The sequence below is a fragment of the Danio rerio genome, chromosome 5, assembly GCF_049306965.1.
Source record: "Danio rerio strain Tuebingen ecotype United States chromosome 5, GRCz12tu, whole genome shotgun sequence".
Lineage (NCBI taxonomy): Eukaryota > Metazoa > Chordata > Actinopteri > Cypriniformes > Danionidae > Danio > Danio rerio.
This window is the reverse complement of record NC_133180.1, coordinates 61,800,662-61,812,939: the sequence shown is the minus strand read 5'-3', so window position 1 is coordinate 61,812,939 and position 12,278 is coordinate 61,800,662. Positions and strand designations below refer to the sequence as shown.

At 33.1% G+C, this 12,278-nt stretch overlaps 1 long non-coding RNA gene across 6 annotated transcripts in view; it reads right to left on the bottom strand.

Moving 5' to 3' along the window:
• LOC141385627 (uncharacterized) overlaps positions 1 to 7,657 on the bottom strand; it is a 42,451-nt gene extending 34,794 nt beyond the window's left edge. For 4 of the 6 annotated variants that reach the window (XR_012406390.1, XR_012406391.1, XR_012406392.1 and 1 more), the window contains exons 1-2: positions 7,511 to 7,657; positions 5,106 to 5,201 (exon numbers count right to left, since the gene is read on the bottom strand). This is a non-coding gene — a long non-coding RNA (uncharacterized lncRNA). The remainder of the gene's footprint in view (positions 1 to 5,105; positions 5,202 to 7,510) is intronic. The other 2 variants (XR_012406394.1, XR_012406395.1) reach the window with 1 other exon arrangement.
• Positions 7,658 to 12,278: the final 4,621 nt, after the last annotated feature.

The following is a 12,278-nucleotide window of genomic DNA, read 5'->3' as shown; positions in this document are numbered from 1 at the left end:
TTTATGACTGATAGAGGGCCTGCTCTTAGCCTCTTTGATAAGATAAGACACAATCAGCCCTACAGATAAAAGAGGGCCTGCTGACCCTGCATACAGGCTCCAGATGTACCATGAGTCACAAACATACCGCTGGAATGAGAGCAAGAGAGAGAGAGAGGCGAGGGGCTGATATATATCAGTAAGCATTTGCTGCAGGCTCTCTGTTGCAGGACCGAACAACAGCACTGGACACAAACTAACGAACAGGATCGGGGAGTAACCCAATACATGCAACTTAATTGTATATTAAAAGTATTGTGCAAAAGTCTTAGGCTACTAGTAGTATTACTCATAGATATCGCAATGTGATCATCGCAGTAATGTTAAGTTTGTATTATAATTTAACATTCGCATGTATTTTTGATGCCTGATTATATAATGATTTTAAAATTATTAATTTTTTATTATTCAATTACTGTACCTGAAAACTGTTAGACTTGGAAAACTAAAAACAGTGTTTATTTAAATTGTATCTTTTTCATTATTCATTAGATTTTTTGCAGTTGAACTCCCTCTGCAGAATCACCCCAATCAATTTAACATTATAAAGTCATCTGGTGAAATTGTATTCATATCCGATATATATTGCACTTGCAGATATATAAAATAACACATTGTTAGATTTTTCCAATATAGTCAGCTATTTTTATCTTCTGGTGTTAATTATTATGATTATAAGTATTTCACTGTGTTCATTTGCAAACATTATTTTTGCTATTATTACAATAATAATAATCCAGTGCACAATGAGTCTGATTTCATCATCCAGTGAAGAAACAAAACATATTGAGACAAACTAAATCCAGAGGTCTTGATACAATTTATGAAACATAGCTACAAAGCTGTTTACAGCTTTTCACAACCATGCCTAAACTGTAAAGTGCTTCAAAATAATGTCATAACCAGATTTAGAATTTAAATGAACTTCTATAAACTGTATTAAATCAGCATTTGTTGTGACCGCCCTGTGCGTTTAGCTCTAGTCATACTAGGTCTTAAATATCAGGTTTTTTTGAGTCTATTAAAATAGGGCAAGCCTTCTTGTTTATGGCTCCTAAACTCTGCGTCCCTGATAATGCAGATCAAAAAATATCACAATGTTAGATTTTTCCAATATCGCACAGCCCTAGCTACTAGTATTTTTTATCACCAAGAAAAATAGTCAGCTATTTTTATCTCATCATCCAGTGAAGAAACAAAACACAGTGAGACAGTCTAAATGCAGACGGATCTGATAGAATTCATGAACCATAGCTGGAATGCTGTTTAAAGCATTTTTACAACCATAAGTGATTTATAATAATGCCTAAACAGATTTAAAATTTCAATTAGGTTCTAAAAACTGTATTAAATCACTATTTGTTAGGACTGCCCTGTCAGTTTAGCTCTAGTCACAGTAGATCCAAAAACTCAAGGCTTTTGGTAGTACCTAAAATAGCAAAGTCAACTAAAGGAGGTAAAGCCTTCTTATTTATGGCTCCTAAACTCTGCCTCCCTAAATAGCTTCCATGATAATGCAAAAATATCGCAATGTTAGATTTTTCCAATATTGTGCAGCCCTAGCTACTAGTATTTTCACCACCAAGAAAAATAGTCAGCTACTTTTATCTCCTGGTGTAAAACAAGTAAAATGATCTACCAGTGTGGTAAGTGAATTGATCTTGTTTTTGCTTTGAAATGTATTGCAATTCAGATTTATACAATTTCTTCAACAAAAAAAAAAAAAAAAAAAAAAAAACTAAGTAAATACAATTCAATAGCTCCTGGTCAACTATGATTAAGATTCAACATTATCTTGTGATATGGTTATTGCAGATGCATACGTTGCGATATTGATGCTGAAATTATATATTATGCAGGCCTAACACATATACTACACTTTCACAGCATTACAAAACTGTTTTAACATGATTTATGCATCTTTAAAAGCATTTAAAAGTTGTTAAAGAGAAAGAGTTTTTTTGCTGCATGGGACAAATCATTCCACATCGAAAAAAATCTGTAAACTTCTCCTTATTTTTATGATTCATGTTATTCCCCCCATTTATTAATGTTTTTAAAATTGCATTACGGGACCTTAATCTTTCTTCCAACAGCTTTTTATATTGAAAGGTTTGAAAAAGTGACCTATGAACATTTTTAATAGATCGCATCGCAGTCATATATTATCTGGGTTGGTGTTGTTTATTACTGTACAAACCCTCTTATAAACTGCCAGCACATTTTCTTCTCCTTTTTTAACTAACACTCACTCCATTTTAGCAGTAAGAAGCTACAATACAGATTATTGAGCTAAAGCCTGACTGCAAAATTACATCGCAAATCAAATCGAAATCGCCAATGTCAATGAAAATTGTCAATAAAATTAAAAATGTAAAAAAAAAATTATATATCGCAATTAGATATTTTCCCCGAATTCGAACAGCCCTATATATTAAAAATTATCTTTTTAAAGAATGTATTTTATAATAGTGAAATCTCACTTAAAAAAACCTCCTAAACCCTGCTAACAGACTGAATGAGAGTTATGCAATGCAGATGAAATCATGGCAAAAGAAGCGAGTTATGCTTTCACTATCAGATAACCTCTAGAGCTCTGCAGGCTATGAATGACTGACAGCTCAGACATCTCACCCTGTTAAAGTCCTTCTCTCAACACAAGTTAAACACGTCGAGTCGTGTGTCTGAGCCTGTGTGTGTTCATGTACAGGGGTGTTAAGGTGAACTACTTAAGCCGGCGGGCCTCTGTGTTGTGACAATTGTTGCTGATGTGCGTGGCTGAAGATGAAAGCTGAGATAGTAGCGTTTGCTTGCTTTGTGTCTTGTCTCTTGTTTTCGGTTCTGCGACGCCAGTGTGCAAAGAAAAAAGCAGGTAACGCGCACAAACACGCTGAAGTGCTGTCGGGAATGATGGATGTTCGGTTGTGGGATACTAACACCTCCCATCCTCCACCACCAAAAGCCAGCTAACAGCCTAGTTAAACACTAATTTGTCTAGAAAGACAGTTTAACATCAATCTGGGTTTGCAACAAGTGATTTTTTAGGCCCGTGGGATTCTTACATGCTTTTGATAGCGATTAAAGCTTTTGTTGTTTTATCTCACTGATTAAAGTGAGAGGAGGGTGCTTATTTTTTCTTATCCGGTTGATAATGGCTTTCCTGGGTCATGAAGAAAAGTTAAGCTGAATGTAGTATATACATACGGTTGAAGTCAGAATTATTAGCCCCCCTAAATTATTAGACTGCTTGTTTATTTTTTCCCCAATTTCTGTTTAACGACAGATGATTTTTTCAACACATTTCTAAACATAATAATTTTAATAACTCATTTCTAATTATTGATTTATTTTATTTTACCATGATGACTGTAAATAATATTTTACTAGATATTTTTCAAGATACTTTTATACAGCTTAAAGTGACATTCAAAGGCTTAACTGGGTTAATTAGGTTAACTAGGCAGGTTAGGGTAATTAGGCAAGTTATTGTATAACAGTGGTTTGTTCTGTAGATTATCGAGAAAAAAATATAGCTTAAAGGGGCTAATAATTTTGTCCCTAAAATGGTTCATAAAAAACTCAAAACTGCTTTTATTCTAGCCGAAATAAAACAAATAAGACTTTCTCCAGAAGAAAAAATATTATCAGACATACTGTGAAAATGTCCTTGCTCTGTTAAACATCATTTGGAAAATATTTAAAAAAGAAGAAAAAAATAAATCTGACTTCAACTGTATATATATAATATTGTTTTCTATAATATTGTTTTCTATTTTGTATGTTGAGAGTTACAAAAACAATTCTAACATAATTAAATATAATTTAATATACAATATAAACAATCAAATATTATTTTATTAATAATGTAATGTTATGTAATAATAATAATAATAATAATAATACAAAATAAAATATCTATCATAGAGCAGTCCAGCAGTAAAATTCATAAATGATATTATTTTTTTAAATAAATTTGGAAAGAACATTTTTAAGGGATAGTTCATCCAAAAATGAAAATTTACTCATTTACTCAGCCTCAGGTGGTTCCAAACCTTTACAAGATTCTTTACACTGTTGAACGTTAAAAAATAAATTCTTAAGAAAGATGGAAACCTTTATATATTAGCCCTTTCACACAGTGATACTGGTAAATATCTGGAAAATTTCAGGAACGACTTTACCGTAAAAAAGTGCTGCTTACACAGGCGAGGACGTTACGGAATTTTTCCGGAAAAGACCATTCACACATTTATTCAAATATACCCGTAAATTCTGACATCCTTAATCAGAAATAAGCTCTAAACGGCTGTATTTGTATTTGTAAACATTTAACTACATTACAAACTCTTTGGATGGACAAGTGTTGTTAACACCTTCGATGAAAACGTATGGAAACACTTTCGCATATCGAGATGTACAGTATGTGCTGGAGCTAGTTTGATGCAACTGAAGGAAGAAGAACTTGAAGGTAAACAAACAATGGCTTATCATAAGCATTTTATCGATTATTTTATACAAAGTTGGTATTAAGAAGGACGTTATCTGACTATCATCTAGCAGATAAATGTGTCGGGAAAAATATTCAAAGGCTTTTATTTTCATATTTGGTCTGTTTTTGTAAAAGTAACTACTGTAGTATTTGTGTTTGGTGTTTTCATAGTATTTGTCAATGGTTACAGCTTTCCTGCATTCTTTAATATATTTCCTGTAGTGTTCAACTGAGTACAGAAATTTATAAAGATTTGGAACCACATGGTGTAAATCCATAGTGAGCAAATGTTTGGTTTTGGATTTACTAACCCGTTAAGTGTTGATTTTTTGTTTATTTATTTATGTGCAGACTGCTCTCAATATGACATTGATATATTAAATAATCACTGCATTTATCAAACAAATATCAAAACAACTGATATATTTACAATAATTTAATAGCAAAACTCACTTCAAGGATCCATTAAAAATACTTTGGCACCAAATTGCTTAAAAAGTAAACCCAAAACAACAACTTTATTAGTGTGTCATTATGTCAGGTGTTCAGAACTAAAACTGTGAGATACGAATCTTACCTAATTGTTTTCTTTGCAGATTGATGGCAGTGCGAAGCAGTTGTGTAATTGAGCCAGACAGGGTGTGTTTAAAGCTGGAGACCCTTGTAAAGTCACCTGTGAGAAGCAGGTCGGACAGTGCAGATTATCCCATTAGATTATCCAAACTACCTCCTGTACCTGAGTCAATCCCCACTAATCCCATTCGTGTTTACCAAAGATAAATATCACCGTACTTGTGGAGATAACACAAGCTTGTTCTAATCCACACAATGGAAAAAAAATGTATATCTTTTTGTTACGTAATGCCATAAAAGTGGAAGATGAATGACAAACACAGTGTGATACACATGTTCATCTGTATCTCAAGTGATTTGAGAGTCAGATAATAGAAAATTGATGTACAGTATATAACTTGTTTTATTTACTTAAATATGTGCATTTTGTACAGGTGTTTTTATATTGTATTACATTAAATTAAATTGAAATCTCTTCTCTTTGTTTCATTTTGCTAATTTACACATGTTCAAAAGTGTCATGACTAACAAAAGGGTAATAAAAGAAAGTTAAAGAAGCTCAACAATAACATATATTAATAGGCCAGGGTAGATTTTTTGATTTGAGGCCTTAAAAAGCAAATGAATGAAAATAAAACACAATAAAATATATATTTAAAGGAACCATTTACTTTGTACTGTAGTTAATTACAGCCAACACTGACCATGATGAGTCACTATACAAATATCATACACATTATATTTTATTGTAAAAAAAAAATCAGCTAAAGCTTAAAAAAATAAAAGATTTAAAATGGTCATGCTCACTGGTCATGACATGCACATGTACTCATATTCCCTGCTAAAACTTCTGTAGTGGTCTGTGTACAACCAAGTTCCAAACCTCAAAAAGTACAGTATCATATATCGTATAATATCTATATATTATACAATGACATTACACCTACCTGTATCAAATACACTATGGATTAAATATGAAATTTTCACTTAACGTAACACTAAAATGACTAATATTAGAGCAACAAAAAAAAAAAAAAAAACTGTAAACAATAACACTTAATAATTACATTTTTATTCTTTTAATTTGAACTGTAATTGTTTTCCAGTGTATAAAGTAATGCAATAATAGAATAATGTTAAAGAAGTGATTTTTTTTAAATACAGTAATTTTATAGTCTGCAAAAATAAATCCAAGCAATCTAACTGCTTTCCACAAAATGAAGCTTTGTTTATTTACTTATGATGTTGGGTGTATTTGTATTTTTCTTATTCTAATAAAAACTATATATCTAATATTTTTTATATAAGTAGTTATCATAATAAAAAAATTATTGTATCTATTTAAGTAATCATAACAAAGTGGGCGACGCAGTGGCGTTGTAGGTTCCTTCGGGTGCTCTGGTTTCCCCCACAGTCTAAGACATGTGGTACAGGTGAATTGGGTAGGCTAAATTGTCCGTAATGTATGAGTGTGTGTGTGAATGAGTGTGTTTCCCTGAGATGGGTTGCGGCTGGAAGGGCATCCGCTGCGTAAAATCGTGCTGAACAAGTTGGCGGTTTAATCTGCTGTGGCAACCCCGGATTTATAAATGGACTAAGCTGACAAGAAAATGAATGAATAAAAGAATGAATGAATAATACAATTATAAGTTATTGAGATATGCCTACCAATGATATAGAAAGCCATAATTCTAAGTGGCAAAATTACTTTTCACATTTTAAATCTTAATAGTCAAACTAAATCATAATAAAAACTTACAATTGCAAAAATAACACAATGGAGACTGCATTTTAATTCAGTATTATTAGATTATGAAATTATTTGTAACATTATTAACATTATTATATTCATAGCAGCATCAATGTAAAAGTAAATTCATTATTGAGGAAATAAATTTAATCATTATGGGAAAAGGTTTTAAACATACTATCCTTGATAAACAATAGCTTATTCCTATTCCTAATAACTTAAAGAATCATTTTCAAACTCAGAAAGCAGTTCAGTATTGAAAGTGAAACATTTGAATACATACTTAATACTGTAATAGCCCTAAATCACAACGTGTAATGTTAATATTTTCAGTCGTAAATTTTCCAGAGAAGTCTCCAATTGATACTAAAGGTAAACCGAAACTAAAAACGCACTGCGTGGCCAATAGGGGGCAGAGAACTGACGTAAGTGGGTCTATTTATCTTTTCTAAAAGCGAATTTGGATGTCACAGTGGTATAAAGACAACACAAAGTAATTTTTCTCTTTAACTGCAAGGGAGGTAAGTCAAATATTTAGAAATTTAGTAAGCTGGATGAATTGGTTAACGTACCTTTGTTTGATGCTAACGTTTGATTAGGCTAGGCGGTAAACAGTTAACATTACGTTACATCAATGGTGTCACAAAAACGATTCTTACCTTTGGTAGTTTTGCACCCCCGTTTTCTCCTTTTTTGCCACTCCTTGCTTAGCTTTGCTTAATTTTAGCTTTGTTTGCTTGGTCCACTGTCTGTCAATCATCCCAGCAGTTAATGGAGCAATGACGTCGCTTAACTTCCGCCTTTCCGTTTGGAAAAATACGCATCCTCGATTTATTAAGAAGTAAGCTGTTGTTTATTAATATTTGTCAAGTAATGTTAAGTAACACAGCCTTACCTTATTAATTCAGTTTGTTATTTCCTTAATGAATTTATTTTTCATTTGATGCTTCTATATCAATTTAAATTATTGTAAATGTCACAGACTCCAGCACAAGTAAAATTCTTTGTTAAATCTTCTCATATAAGCTGCAGGTATATCGTCTATAAAACAATCAGTCACTGACCCATACTCAATATTTAAAAGGTTAATAAAAAAAACATGCAAATAAAAAATCATTAGCCTTTGGATTCCAACCCCTGTGGTTATTAAGCTATATTAACATCACAGCAATTACATTAGTTGTAGCAGATTGATTTTACGGTACAATGTTAAATTTTGACAGCTTTATGGCACTCACATACATTAAAAATAAAGGCCACAACTGGTCCGTGTAACGCTTTGCAGTGCTTTGTTTAATTCACACTGTCAAGGAGGCTGATTTTAGTATTGTGCTATAAACTTTGTGCTCACCATTCTCATTAAGTGAGATTAATATTATATTAAACAAATGAATAATGATTATAAAAAAATATAACCTTGCACTTTTTTGTGTCGTCAATAAGCTTGCTTATATAGTTCCTATTGGTGTGTGTGTACCATTGTGTGCAATATTTGTATGCTTATAACCACCTCCAAGCATAGGAGGAGGTCACAAGTCACTGGTGTTGTTATTTTAGGGGTCGCGGGGTGAAATGTTTGTAATGTACTACCCCTATTATACTGTATAGTAAAAATATAGTTGACTAGGTGATTTGTGTAAGCGAAAGGATGGCTGGACAATATGGCAAAAATGTGATCTTTATATTTTTTTCATATTGAACAATACCAATATACACCTCCTGTTTTTTGTTTGTTTTTTAAGAAAATTATTCTGTCAAAATGGATTCCTTTAAAACTCTTTTGCTTTGGAACCTTTTAAGAGTGTAGTATAATGTTGTATTTATTTATTCATTACATTTTTAAGGAGTGTAATGGTGTTATTTCAAATAAAATCAATTTTATGATTATGGCCTGCTTACCACATTTAAAATATTCCGGTAAGAATTTGAATCTGGTGATTTTCTGATCATTCATGCTATTGTGTTAGTCAATACAAAATAATAAATAATAAATACTAAACAAATTCTAACATCTCAAAGTGAACAATGCAGTACATAGTGACATCTACTGGCTTAAGATCTGAAGCAGAATCGGATTTCACCAAGTAAAACATGTTGCTGTATCAAGATTTTTATTGATTCTGGAACAACATTTCAATCAGCCAGTCAGATCTGAGGGACACTTTATAGTTTCTGATAATCGCAGGCTTATAATAAGGGTATATGGTGCTTCTACATTGCTGTTATTTACCAATCGTACCCCTATATTATTCATTCATTCATTCATTAATTTTCCTTCAGCTTAGTCCCTTTACTCATCAGTAGTAGTCGTCACAGCGAAATGAACCGCCAACTTATGTCCAACATATGTTTATGTTTTACACAGCTTATGCCCCTCCAGCTGCAAGCCAGTACTGGGAAAGACCCATACACTCTCACATGTTAAAGCTTGACGTTGTGTGGACAAAACCACAATGACTTCTATCAGACGTTGGATTTGGCTGCCATACCTGACGTCAATTTGACGTCAATTTGATTTAAGATGTTGGCCTGACGTTGGATTTTGATCACTTTCCAACACAACCTAAAATCATCCAAAATATTAACGTCATTTAGACGTAATTTGGCATCAAAATAAAGTTGTCCTTAGACGTTGGATGAACATTAAATTTTGGTCACCTTATGTCACAACCTAAATCTAACCTAATATTAAAACATCTTATATCATTGTGTGCCCGCTGGGACAGTTCTGGGAGGTAATAACACCAAACCATTTTCATGAGTGAAAACCTGAAAGCTGAAAATCATGTAACCATGTTTCGATCAAGTTATTTAGTTAACATTTTGGAATATGGCTTAAAATGCTTAATAAAACACCAAGATTTCATTTTCAAAGGACACATGGTTACAGGTTTTCAGCTTTAAGGGTGAACAAATAGTGGGAGTGGGGGGGTGAACTTCAGTGGCGTAAAGTAACAAATCACAAATACTCAACTGTAATTAAGTAGTTTTTCTCAAGAATTGTAATTTACTAAGTAAGTTTAAAATCGTGTACTTTTACTTTCTCTTGAGTACAGTTTTAGTATAGTATTGGCACTTTTACCTCACTACTTGCAGTCACTACTTTATTTTTTCTTGTCTGTGCGGATTAGAAAAATCAGACCTGCGATACCCGTCTAATCAAATCACACATAGAAGTGCAGAACATAGAAGACAGGTAATAACACCAAATCATTTTAACACACCAAACACCAACCTGTAACGATATGTTTCCATCCCCTATTTTTATGGACATTTAGGAACACGGCTTAAGAAATGCTTAATGAAAACACCAATATGTGCCTCTTCAAAAACACATGGGATCACATTGGGATCTTCTTTTTTTGCGGGGTCAACTATCACTTTAACTCGAAGGCCTCTGCTTGTAAGGATAAGCAAGTATTCTTAAGTCCAGACAAACACTTGTGAATGAATCCTTGCAGGGAGACAAATTTAAGCACTCTCACCCACAGCAGCCAACAAAAACGACCTCTGCGACTCTCCCACTGACACTCTCAAGTGTGTGCCAGTCTGTGGACAGCACATCAGTCTCAAAGGCAAATACAGTTCCAAACACAGAGTGCATTAGGGCTGTTTAATCAGTGGCTTTTTTTGCAGGGAGTGTCCTTTTATGCTCTGGCAGTGACGAAGGCCTCTGCTAATTGTCTGCCTCATTGTCTCTCGCCGTCCCGAACAAGGGGAGCTCTGTGAACTGGAGAGAAGCAAGAGAGAGAATCTGTGTTTATCTTCCAGGCGTTTCTCTCATTTCCCGTACGTCTGTGCTGCGCTTTGTGTGTGAACCGCCACTATTATCTGTTGGCACGATAAGTCTCCGTGCCTGGAGGGCTACAGATGTGGTGAGCTCTATTGTTGTTTTCCACCTGCTCCGACCATCCCTACCTTCATTCAGTGAGAGAGAGAGTAATCCCATCATATGACAGGACAAACAAAAACATACAACTCCTACTCTATTCAAGGGCAAAGTAGCTTTTATCCACCCTTTTGCTAATTGAAGTGGTATGTGTCTGTTTAAAGGCTCTGTTTAAAGGCGGTGTCTTTTGTACCAGGTTGGCGAAGGTTAGGCATCCATTCTGTCACATTGTTGTGACTGGTTATCAGCTGGGCCATTGCTTTACACAAAGCCAGTCAGTTGTTAGCAAAAGGCTTGTCATATTTTGAGAGGCTTTTGTGATGTAAACAACACTTTTTGAAAAGCGCATGGGAAAACGAAAAGTGATAAAAGTATGCTAAACACTATTTGGTTGTGTGCCACCTTAAAAAAAATAGTTTTAATTTTGGTATTAGACAACACAAAGGATCCTGTGATTTTCAATGAAGTAACAGACAATTAAACATGATGGGCTATATGAACACAGACTTTTCATTTTCAGCCAGGCAGCCCAAAGGTTTCCGGTGAACTGTCTTTCCATTACAAAATTGTCATGTTTAAAATCTGATTTCTTTAAAAATCAGTGATCTTCACTGCCTGTTAGATATGGGTAAAGCTACGGGCACTTTTATGTCCTTTAATCATATATCCAAAAATATTTATCATATTGTTCAAATTCCTCTTTCTTTGTTAAACTAACAATAAAACCTACAATTAAAATTTACTAGCTTTCTATTATATATTTTTTTCATATCATTTAACCTCATTTTAGGTGTCAAAATCACTGTTTACACCTTGTCGCACACCCAGAGTTTTAAACCTCAACAATAAAAATAACAGTTTAAAAGACGATTTATCTGGTATCTATTAATGTATCTTATTGAAGCACTAGTGAAATAACTTAAATATTTTTTCGTTATTAATGTGAGACTATCAATATTATTTTTTAAACAAAAATAGCTGTCGCACAGTATCAGTGTCATTTCCACCACAACACTGTAGTGTCGCTTTTAAAAGTTTGTGTGAAAGATTGTTTAGGTGGTTTCTATGAAAATGAATTGTGCCATCTGAGAACATGTTAGAGATGGACGAAATTTAAATTGTTATCAACAACACACCAAAAAAATTCAAGGTAAATATTGCTTGATAAGTAAATACATTTATTCTATGTCATTTCCAAACATGTTGTACCTTCAAAGATGTTTTTAAAAACCAAACAAAAAGAAGGTAAATAAGAGGGTTTTGTATTAAGGCTAGTATCAATTCAAAACTAATCGGTGAAGCTTTTTTCATTTTTCACCTTAAACTGTTTAAATGTCATTTTCGCCACTGTCATTACCACACACATTTTTAAAAATATTTAAAAGTTCTCATCATACATTAAAAGTGTATGCACAATGTATAAGTTCATGCTTTGTGTAATATACAAATTCAGTTTATTTATTTTCTAATAAACTCTTAACCAAATTAGTATTAAATTTTAGAGTGTGGCAGGTGTGCAATTCGGCATACAACTAATT